Raw genomic sequence first — 11,950 nt, forward strand, 5'->3', positions numbered from 1 at the left:
GCCTGTGACTGCTACCTCTATCTCATCTCTCTCATGGGAGCATGAATAGAGGAATCTACAATCACAACCCAAAAATATTATGTTTATGATTTCTTGGAAAAAGGTCTATATTAGTTATCTTGTTTTGCATATGTTTGTTGTAGCTTAGAAGTTGATTCATTGCATAGATCAAATTTTTTGGCATAAGTTAGATAGTTTTTAAATTCAACTCATCTTTTCCACCATTGGTTATGATATTTTGTGAATGATAAGAGAGCATGTGCATGTGATGTTGCAGGACTATTGGATCTGCAGGCAAGGGGCCTTTTCACCATCTCCATCCAGGACTTCTCCACCCTCTTTTTGATGAATCTCAAATGTTGTTCTTGAGCTCTGTCTCTTAGGTCACCATGAGTAGCCCTCTTAGTCCAAAATAGGCCTTCCTGAAGTGTTGAGATTGGCTAGGGTTGTTGGCCACCTTTCATCCATATACCACAACCTCCATCCACCTTGCCATCCCTTGATCTCATCGTTCTTACCTTCCAAACCCTCTCGGCAGCCTTCCTGTAGCAATACAAAGATCCTGTAGCATGCTTGTAGCAGCCTATTTTCCCTCATTTTGACCTATGATGCAAGTTTGACTTAGTTTAGGAGTAGGTTGAACCCCCAGGTTGGACTCCATGATCAAAGGCAACAATTATGCCATTCCAACCATCCTTTTTCCTTCACTGCAAGATAGAATAACATTAGCTTCTTTATCACAAATTTAGCACAAGTAGAACATTACTTTATATGAAAGTGTGAATTAGATAGATGATGCATGAAATATTGAGTTATGATTTGGTAGGATAATTTCCTGTTTACAAGTGAATTTGATAGCTAGATGGTTGATTGCAAATAGTGTAGTTTCCTTTCTGCAAGTAGTATATCTCTTGTGTTCTTTCATGAATTGATTTGGTAGCATTTACAAGTTGGTAGCATCTACAAGTTAGGATTTGAAAAGAATTTACTTTTTCTACATTAGAGCTAGCTTCTGAATTGCACTTTCAATAGTTAATTTCCCCCTAATTCAGTAGAAGAATGGTCTTGGAGCCCTATTGATCAAATGACCTAGTTGAGGGTGGCATGAGTAGAATTCCATCTACTGTGTATATAGCATTGTCACCTCGAAGTTTGTACGAACCTTGGGTTGATAAATAGAGTTGAGGAGCCCTTGGGAGTTGCAACACTCTTGGTGAAATACCAGGGCTCACCACTTTTTGGCGCCGTTGTCGGGGAGGTGTCTAGGTAGATGTTATTTTTGCTTAAGCATTGCTTTTTGTTTTGCATTCAATTTTGAAAAAATTACATAAAAGAAGAAAAATTTTCTTTCATGCCTTGTAGGAATAGAGATACTCAAGGAAAATTCTTACCAAACACCCCCACACCCTCAAACAGTCAACCTTCACTCTTCTTCAGTGACTGTCAACTTCCCTCTCTGACTACAGGGGAGTTAGAAGACCCCTTAGGTGAACAACCTGATATTTTTGAAGAACTTATTGGGGAAGAAGAAGAACCCATTTCACCTACCCAAACCATGGCTAAAAACAGGAATGAGGAGGTTTTCCCTATCAAAGAGACTAATGGAGAGGCTAGAATGAAGAATATAAGCCCTACTTCCCTTCCTCACTTCCATGGCTTAACCTATGAGGATCCTAATACTTTTATGTTTGAGTTTTTTGTTGTATTTAGGACCTATGACTATACCTATAATGACCAGAAGCTGAAGTTATTCCCATCTACCCTTAAGGATGCACCTCGTGTCGATTTATGGGTATGCTTGGGGATAACATCACTACCTGGGCTCAAATGCAACAAGCCTTTAACAACAAGTACAGGGACTATTGTAGGTCCAAAGAAACCAAAGAAGAAATCTTTAGAATGACTCTTAGACCTGATGAATCCTTAGAGGACTATGAGGAGAGATTCTAGCTCAGTTATAGGAGGGTTAGATGCACCCTTGATCCTGAATCACTCAAGTTAGTTCTTCTCCAAGGGATCAGGGAGGACATGTTAGAAACCCTCAACATGATGTCTAGGGGAGACATCTATCAATTATCATATGAAGGCATCAAAACAGTGTTCAAGAACCACTCTAGGGCTATGAGGAAGAAGGGTAGGGCTAGTCAAGCCTTGGTCAGTTCCTCTCCCTCCACAACATCCATGAAGAATTAAATTAGAAACATGTTGGAGGAATTTAAAAGTGAAATGTTTCATACCTTTTCTTTGCAAATGGATACCATGCATATGAAGATAAGACAAGGGGAAGCAGAGAGGGCCTTAACTATTTTTTTCCCTAAATGCATTGCAAGGCACCCCAAAAATGAATTTCCATTAAATTTCATAGAGGTTTGCTCAGTCTGTGAGGAAAACCATGCCATAGATAAATGTCCTTCTTTTCCTGGATTAAAAGTTGTATACCAAGGGGCAAAAGGTGGGGCTTAGCAACTCTATTTTATAAATCAAAGGAGGCCTTAAGGACCTCAGCCATACCAGCAGGGCATGCAAGGTGCATCTTACTCTTATTACCATCCCAACCAGAATGCACCCTTGCCATGTTACCGGGGAAAGGAGAATTGAAGCTCAGCTTCCCTGGGAGAATGACACAGCTTCAAGCTTTGATGATAGACAAGGTTTGAACACATTTTCTGGTTGTAATCATCTATCTGGCGACTCCATTGGAGGAAAACCAACCTTTGGCGACTCCACATTGCAATTCTGGCGCAGTTGGTGAGGCATGTTCAGAGATATCTTCAGAAATCATCAGCTGAACCATTGTCTGATCCTTAGTAGATCATTCTGTAGAAGAAAATATTGCAGTAAGGAGCATCAGGATCAGGTAAGCCTTGGAAATTTTATGTATCTCTGCTAGTGTAGAAATACCTTCAGAGATTCATACAGCTCCTTGTTATTCATATCCCTTCGGATTCCAGTTCAAAGAAAAAGCATCCATGATGTCCATCATATTCCTCTGTTTCTGCCATTCCATTCATTGATTCATCCCACTCAGTCCACCAGTAGCCTTTCGTATACCTCAGTCATGGCAGGCCAACAAGCTCTTACAAAGATAGAAAGAATAGTTGCTGCTAGGTATGGACCCTTAGTCTTGCCTACCCCTTTGAATGCCATGCCTGCAGGAGATTATCAAAAATTTATGCCTAAGTTTACTGGTGCAGAAGGAGTAACAGATGAAGAGCATTTAGAAGCCTTTTATAGTTATGTTGATAACCTGGATATCAATGAAGAGGATGTCTGGTTGAGGGTTTTTGTTCAAAGGCTAGATGGGGAAGCTAGAAAATGGTTTAAAAATTTACCCCCTAGGTCTATTACAGACATTGAGGCTTTAGATAATTTTTTTTTAAAGCACTGGGGGAATAATAAAGATCTGCTCTTCTATCATGATGAATTTGGAAACTTGCAGAGAGAAGATGGTGAGCTGCTATCTGATTTCAACATCAGATTTAATCATATGTACAGCAGAATTCCAGCTGAAGTAAGACCTACCCCTACTTCTGCTATGCTTATTTATGCTAATGCTTTCGATTCTCAATTCTACCTGCTGTTAAGGGAAAGAAAATGTGCTTCTTTGGCTGATATGCAAGCTGCGGCCTTTGAAGTAGAAGCAAATAGCAATGCTGCAGAGAGACTTGAAGGTAATGCCGAGAGCAGAAGACATGGAGGTGAATCCTCATCATCCTATGATTCTGAAATAGATGAACTGGCAAGGATGATAGAGTTTTTGGCCTCTGAAGTTTCCAAACTAAAGCTGAGCAGTATTCTGAAGAAGCAGGTGTTCCTTGTGACTTTTCTCTTCCAAAGACAAATCCATATAGAGAAACATATGAGCATTTGCAGATTTTGCAAAGAAATAAAGCTACAAGTGAAGATAAAGGGGTGAAGACCCTTTTACAGAATATAGTCATGGAAGAAGAGCAGCCTAAAGAAGATAAGGAGGTCCATGGTTTGGAAGGTGCTCCTTTCCTAACCAGAGTTGCATATGAAAAAACATTATCAAGAGGCATTGCTTGTCAGTTTGTTGTGCCTGCATAATAACAAGCTTATCGGCAGTAGCAATCAGCAGAGAGTCCTTTCATCCTCCAAAAATCTGAGCTTGAAGCCTTCCCATCTTCCCATGGTTATGCAAATCTGCAAATTAGCCAGCCTGCTTTTGTCCTCAGTCCAGTGATTTAAGAGGGAGAAGAAAGCTCCCCATCATCTTCTGTCCCTCTGTCTGCTCAAGTAAAAATCTCTCAAAGTTGCCACTTAAACACTGAGGCAGAACAAAATTCAATGCTCAAGGCTGAAGCTGATCATCTCAGTCTTGATATTCTGAAACTTGCTCAAGTGGCCTCCACTCAGATTGAAAAGGCAGCTTATCAGATGACAGAGGAAGAAAATTTATAGTTTTGGGACTCCTCCTTGGATGAGGATTGTTCAAAGCAAAATTCAAGAGCAGATAATGTTTCTGTGTCCCCTACACATGAACATATTGGTGCACCATTCATATTAATTGTGCAGGCCACAGATGGTAAAGATAAGTACACAGCAGCAATGATTATTCAACAGGTGTACACAGGCTCCCATGAAGAACATCCAAGGAGGAAAATACACAGAGGGGAAATGAAATTTGATCCATATTTACCTATTAAGCTCAAATTTCCTAAACTTTTTGAGGTAGAGGATCAAATAAATCCTGTTTTGTAGCTCTATGATGAAGGGGCCGAGAGCAGGAGAAATAATTTTGATGGCCCAACAGATGGGCAGTTTTTGAAATTTTAAGTTTCAAGGCTTAGTGATTGTAATCATGTTCTTTTACAGGTTTCTGTTGTAGGCTTAGTTGACTCCATGCCCAACGGATACTAGGCATAGTTTTGAAAGATGATTTTTCATGAAGGCATTGGTCTGCAGTTCTTGAGACCTCATAGGGAGGATCTCATCCCCAAAAGGAGCCAGTGTTATCTCTGCTACATTTTCTAATAGTTGAGGGTCAATGACAGGTTGGGCAGTGCTGATTTTGGTTGCAAAAAATGTTGGCTGCAGTTTTTCCTATTTCCTCCTTCATTTCCCCTTTTCTCCTTATAACTCCCGCTACCTTGTTTTACGCCTACATTTGGCATAAAGCCTATTTTCTTTTTAGCTCCATGATAACTGTCCAAACCCTTTCGCAGACCTTCTCACCTTATTATATTTAAAAGCTCGTGCATATAAACCCTGCCTTGATCCCCACCGTCCGATCGCACATAACCTGATCTGACGATCCCACGCGCCTATAACTTGCATGCCCGTTCTGTGCCGTCCGATCATCTCCTGCGTAGATCCGACGATGTACACTGCCCCCGCTCCATGGACTTGCACGACTGTTAGCTCGCGGGGAAGTGGTTTCCCATCGGCCACGTGTCTCAATCTAACTTGATTGCGCCCTGCCTTACGGAAACCGCCTTGGGCCCAAAGGCAGTGTGGGGAAACCACCTGCCACGCAAAACTACCATTTCCCCGCTCGTTAACCATTGTGCATCTTCCTCGTGCGATGGCCATCCGATCATTTCTGCCCATGATCCGACGGTCCTCGTTCTTCCTGCGCATAAGTCTCCCGATCTCCTCCGTAGATTGATCTCCTCCGTTGATCTCTATGATCCAACAGATGTTATTGATCCCTGTAATGCCTCTGTGTCCTCCATCGCCTCCCGCCAGTTTTCAATGCAATTTTCATGTTTGTAGTTGTCCTGTGCACGCGAAGGAGAAAGCAACGAAGCCAACAGCTACCTGTACCCTGCGGATTAAAGATTCAACTACTTGCAATTAAAGACAGGATGGCCGAAGGAAAAAAAGGACTGCCTTGAGCAGTTAAATCATTTATCAGTTATGGGTTTCTTTTAGTCAGCATTTTGCCTGCTCAGAGAAGGACATCAGACTATCTAAACAGGCTGATTTTTTCCATTAAAATCAGCAGATTGTATCAGAGATCCATATCTAAATGTAAATATGGTTGTTGGTCATTATGATCCCTCCTTGTGTAATACACAGCGGAGTGTCTTTGTAATCAACCTCTATATATATCTAGAAGATAGAATGTAACAGGTTGATGAGTGTTATTTTGTTGTAAGCTTCAACTTCTGGAGACTGTAACTACTATGAGACCTGCAACTTCTGGTCTTCATTTCCAGCTAATACAAGCTTCTTTTGTTATTGATTTCTCACTTTCCACTTCTTCTTCTTGTTCCAGGTTGTGCCTGTCATGTATTTACTCATGTGCTGTTGATGTTTAACATTAGAGGGGCTGTCATCCCACCTCTGTGTTTGAATTTAGCATGTATCATTGAATTTATATGCAGGTTTCTGTTGTTTTAATGCCAGAGAGCTATCATCATGTCTGTGCATTAGGAGATAGATTTACAGACCTTTTAACTGGTTGCAACTGGCCATCACAGGGTCCTGTGCATCTGCTGGTGTGATCAATCTTCTCCATCTTCACATTTTCCCTAAAACTGTGAGTAATCGGTGGTCTAAAGCCTTGTAGTCTGGGGGTGTTCACCCATGTCTGGGGTTAAGCATAGTAGAAGTGGTTATCTGGCTTGAATATGCAGCATTTCTTTCATTCATCCACCATTTATCCAACATTTTTGTTGAGTTTGTAATGTTCCCGAGCATCTTTGGTATACAACCTAGGAGAGTTTCTTGGGGTGATAACAGGTACTCTTCCATTCATCCATTGTGGTCCACACCTCCTTCTTGACCTTATGCTCCTCAATATCCTCCCCAACCAGTCAATCAACCATTTCAGCCATATGATTCTCCACATCCTCAATGGAATAACTCATCACAAGGGTGGAGGCCTCAACTCAACCAACTTCCTGCTTTACTACCTCCACCTCCATCTCAACCACAACTCACTCATCTTACTCCACCCAAGAAACCTCAGATGCCTGCTCAACCCAATCTAAACCCAAATAACAAGCAAGTACAACAATTCTATAGTGGAGAGACATCTTACCCTACCTATGTTGTGGAGATTCAAGAAATCAACCTTAGGTATGGAAGAGTGCTTCCAGATAACCAACCTCCATCTCCACCTGAGGAGCTTGAAGAGGAAAAGGAAGAGAGTAACCCTCAATCAAATCCACCTCCTTTTCTTGAGAGATTGATCCATCCTAACCAGCACACCCCAGAAGAGACTGAACTTCTAGGAGAATTGAAGAATATGTGTGTTAAAATACCCCTCCTCCAAGCTATTAAGGATGTTCCCATCTACAATAAGCTTATCAAAGAGAAATGTTTCAAACACCCTGGGAGGAGAAAAAGAGACACCCCCACCATCAATGTTATTGGTCAATTATCTGATTTGATGTTGGGGAGAGTGATTTGTCCAAAATATCTAGACCCTGGAAGTCCAGTGGTAGATGTGCACATTGATGGCATCATTTTCCCTCACACCCTGATTGATCTTGGGGTTGCCATCAATATGATGAATAAAGAAACCATGCTAAAACTAAAGCTCCAACAATCCTTTATAAATACCATTACAGTGTTGCAACTTGCAGATAGATCCACAATGGCTCCTGAGGGAGTTTTTGAGGATGTAATGGTCTCTATTGACTCCTGGGAGTATCCTACTGACTTCTTGGTTCTCCAGCCCAAAACCAAATTCAATGGTTATCCTCTCATCTTGGGAAGACCATGGCTAGACCATGGATAGCCATTGTTGATGCTTACATTAGTTGCAAGGTTGGGAACATGACCATTAAGAATGGGAATTTGTCCAAACAGTTGGTATTGTACCCTCTTTCTTAGTCATCCATTGAGCATGACTTACCCCTATGGTTAGAAGAGGAGGAGGAAGATGAAGTGTATCATACAACATCCCATCCAATATATACCCTAGATGTTGTTATAGGAGGGAGGCAACCTGATGAAGATGACCTCATTGACCAGATCCTCTAGAACCAACCCCCCAATACCATGCCTCTTATTGAGCTTGTAAAGGAATCTGAGGGTAATCCTTGGACTAAATTATGCTTAGTTGACCCAAGTCCTGCCCATGTCAAAGTTGTAGAATTTGGTCCATCTATAACCTTGAATATTAACCCCTCTCTCTCAACCAACCAAGAAGAGAAGTTGTGCAAAATGTTGAGAGAGCACTTAGATGCTTTTTCTTGGAACTATAAAGAAATGAAGGGGGTGCATCCTTTGGTTTGTACTCATCACATCTACATCAAGGAGGGATGCAAACCTATGCACCAACCTTAGAGGAGAATGAACCCAACCCTCAAGGACATAATAAAGGAAGAGTTGCAAAAGTTGTTAGATGCAGGGTTCATATACCCCATCTCAGATAGTGAGTGGGTGTCCCCTCTAGTTTTGGTCCCAAAGAAGAATGGGAAGTGGAGGATTTGTGTGGATTATAGAGAATTGAACAAAGCCACCAAGAAATACCATTTCCCTTTACCTTTCATTGATCAAGTTTTAGATGGTCTTGCAGGGAAGAAGTTCTTCTCTTTCTTAGATGGATTCAGTGGTTACAATCAGATCTAGATCAGCCTTGAGGATCAAGACAAAACTACATTCACATGTCCTTGGGGTACCTTTTCTTATAGGGTCCTTCCTTTCGGTTTATGTAATTCCCCTGCCACTTTTCAAAGGGCAGTTTTGAGCATCTTTATTGAGATGGTCCATGACTCTGTAGAGATCTACATGGATGATTTCACTCCCTATGGGTGTGACTTCCTGGAGGTTCTCTCTAACCTGGGAAAAGTCCTGAATAAGTGCATTGAAATGAACCTCTTGCTTAGTCCTAAGAAGTGTGAATTCTTAATGAATGCAGGGACTGTCCTTGGCCATTTGATATCTCAGGAGGGAATACAAGTGGACCCAAACAAAATTGCCATCATAAAAAGGGTCCCTACTCAAAAGTAGAGGGATGTTAGGAGTTTCTTGGGCTTAGCTAGATACTATAGGAGGTTTATCAAGGACTTTAGCAAAGTGGCCTCACCATTGTTTGGATTGCTGACCAAGGACTCATAATTCTGCTGGACAGATAGCTGCCAAGAGGCCCTTGAGATTTTGAAAGAGAAATTAACCATTGCACCCATACTTAGGGGCCAAAATTGGGCTCTGCCTTTCCATATCCACATCGATGCATCCGACAAAGCTATGGGGGAATCCTTGGGACAAATAGATGGTAAGTTACCTTATTCCATTTACTTCATTAGTAAAAATTTGTCTAAGGTTGAATTGAACGACACTGTCACTAAGAAAGAACTCCTAGTTTTTGTATACTCCTTGACCAAATTCAGACACTACATCACTGGATACCAAACTTTTGTGCATACTGATCATGCAACTATCAAATAATTGATGAATAAGCCTGATTTGAATGCTAGAATCATTAGATGGTTGCTATTGTTACAACAATTTTATTTAACTACCATTGACAAGCCAGGAAAAGAAAATGTAGTTGCATATTTTCTTTCTAGACTTGCTTTGCCTACAAGTAATGAAGGGATGGTCGATGATCAAATTCTAGATGAGTACTTGTTTTCTATCTTAGTTCTCTCTCCATGGTTTGCTGACATAGCCAACTAACTAGTTACTGCAAGATTTCCTCCAAATTTGTCATCTAGGAAGAAGAGCATAATTATAAGGAAGAGTGCCCCTTTCACTTGGATTGGGGGAAATCTCTTCAAGTTGGGACTAGATTATATCTTAAGGAGATGGTTTTGGGAAGAAGAAGTCTTTGAAATCCTCTCAACCTGTCATGATGGGCCATGTGGAGTTCATTTTTCTGCTAAGAGAATAACTTTCAAATCTCTACAAGATGGCTATTATTGACCCACTCTCCACCAAGATGCAAGAAGGTATACCAGTAGATGTAATTAGTTTCAAAGTATGGGGAAACCCACACCTAAGGATGAAATTCCCCTACAACCCCAGGCGGCCTTGGAGCCATTTGACAAGTGGGGCATGGATTTCATTGGGCCAATTGATCCACCATCAGGGCAGAAAAAGTACATCATTGTGTATTGGACTGATTATTTGACAAAGTGCGCCGAGACAAAGGTTGTCAAGGAAGCAACAGAGGAGAAATTTGTTGAATTCTTAAGGGAAAATGTCTTCTACAAATTTGGGTACCCCAGAGAGATAGTCACTGATCATGGATCTCAATTCACATCACATCTAATCAAGAATATTTTGAGGCAACATCATATCAAAAACAGAAAATCTATTACCTATCACCCTCAGAAAAATGGACAACTAGAGGTTACAAATAGGGCATTGGAGAGCATCCTCACCAAGGTTGTGAGCAATGTCAGAAGGGATTGGGAAGAAAAATTAGTGGAGGCCACTTAGGCCTATAACACAACTTGGAAGAGAACTACTAGTTTCACTCCATATGATCTGGTTTATGGAAAGAAAGCTCTGCTCTCTATTGAGTTTGAGTATAATACTTTGAGAATGGCAACCCAATTAGACTTAGATGTCACCAAAGCACAACAAGAGAGGTTGCTCCAATTGAATGGCTTGGATGAGTTCAGAATGCAGACCCTTATACACATTAAAGTTATACAATTGTAGAGGCAGGTGTGGCATGAAAAGCATATCAAGGACAAAGTTTTTTAGGAATGGGATTGGGCATTATTATATGACTCTAGGTTCAAGGATTTCAAAGGAAAACTAATGAAAATATGGTTATGCCCATACCTGATAGAGAAATGTCATGACAATGGCACTTTTCAAATCGTGACCATTGATGAGGAAGGGATTCCCTTACTTGTCAATGGCTATAGGTTGAAGGTATACAAAAAAACTATGTCGCATGAAGAATTCATCAGCACCATCAGCAGAGAGTTCAAGGTGATTGGAAGCGTCATAGCTTCTAGTCCACAACATTTATAGATAATTTCTTGAAAAAAAAGAGAAAATAAAATAAAAGGTCTAGATGAAAACCTTTATCAGGCATCTGAGGCCAACTCTTGGGTTGAAATCCTCTCTGAGACAACCTAGGAGTAAAGAAAAAGAAGAAAAAAATAAAGATCCCTAGGTGAAACCTCTCTTGAGGTGCCCAGGGCAGGCATACAGGTTGAAAACCTCTCCTAAGTAGCCCGTGTGTCTCAAAAACAAAAACAAACAAAAGATAAAAAAAAAAAGATGGAGAAGGAAGAAAACAAAGGAAAAATCCCAAGACATGGATCTACAACATGTCTGTTATTTTTTTTGTCATTTTGTAGAATTGAAGACAATGGTGGATTCCATAACTACAGGGCTAGTGTCCTCAATATTCTCTCCACTCCTCCCTCCATCCACTTCATATCCACCATCCAAAATCATGTGATCACCACTCCCCATCATCCCATTAGCTCAAAATTCAAGTTTCACCCCCTCTTCAGATTGCTACAGGAAGGACTTGTAATTACTACAGGAAGGACCTGTAGTGCTACAGGAAGGTCCTGTAGTGTTACAGGTGGGCTCCGAAAAACTATAGGAGGGAGATCTGAATGAAAGGACCACAAAGAATGACATTTCAAAGGATGAATAAGGTTCCCCCACCATGTTCCACCATCCATCCATCACTCATCCATCCCAGTTCATAAAAAAATATATTTTTCATTAAAACCCCTCCACTTTGTCTTACCCCTATAAAATTTTCTTTAGAAACACACAAAGCACATCCTCTCGATTTTGACAAATCTACACCACTCCCTCAGAGTCTTAGCATCATCCTCTAGACCCTTTACATCCTCTCTCATCACCCCCATGCAATTTGAAGACCCTAAAGAGAAGAAAAGGACTGCTACAGGAAGAGAACCTCCTCCTGTAGCAACCTATGCAAACCTCACAGAAAGCCATAATATTATTTTTCTCATCAATAGGGGGGTGATACCAACTCATGAGGCACTCTGCAGTAGTCATACCACTCCCAGCAGAAATCTGCACTAGC

This window comes from Pinus tabuliformis, chromosome X (assembly GCF_031772625.1).
Source record: "Pinus tabuliformis cultivar Carrire ecotype Pingquan chromosome X, CPIR1, whole genome shotgun sequence".
NCBI classification, from domain to species: Eukaryota; Viridiplantae; Streptophyta; class Pinopsida; order Pinales; family Pinaceae; genus Pinus; species Pinus tabuliformis.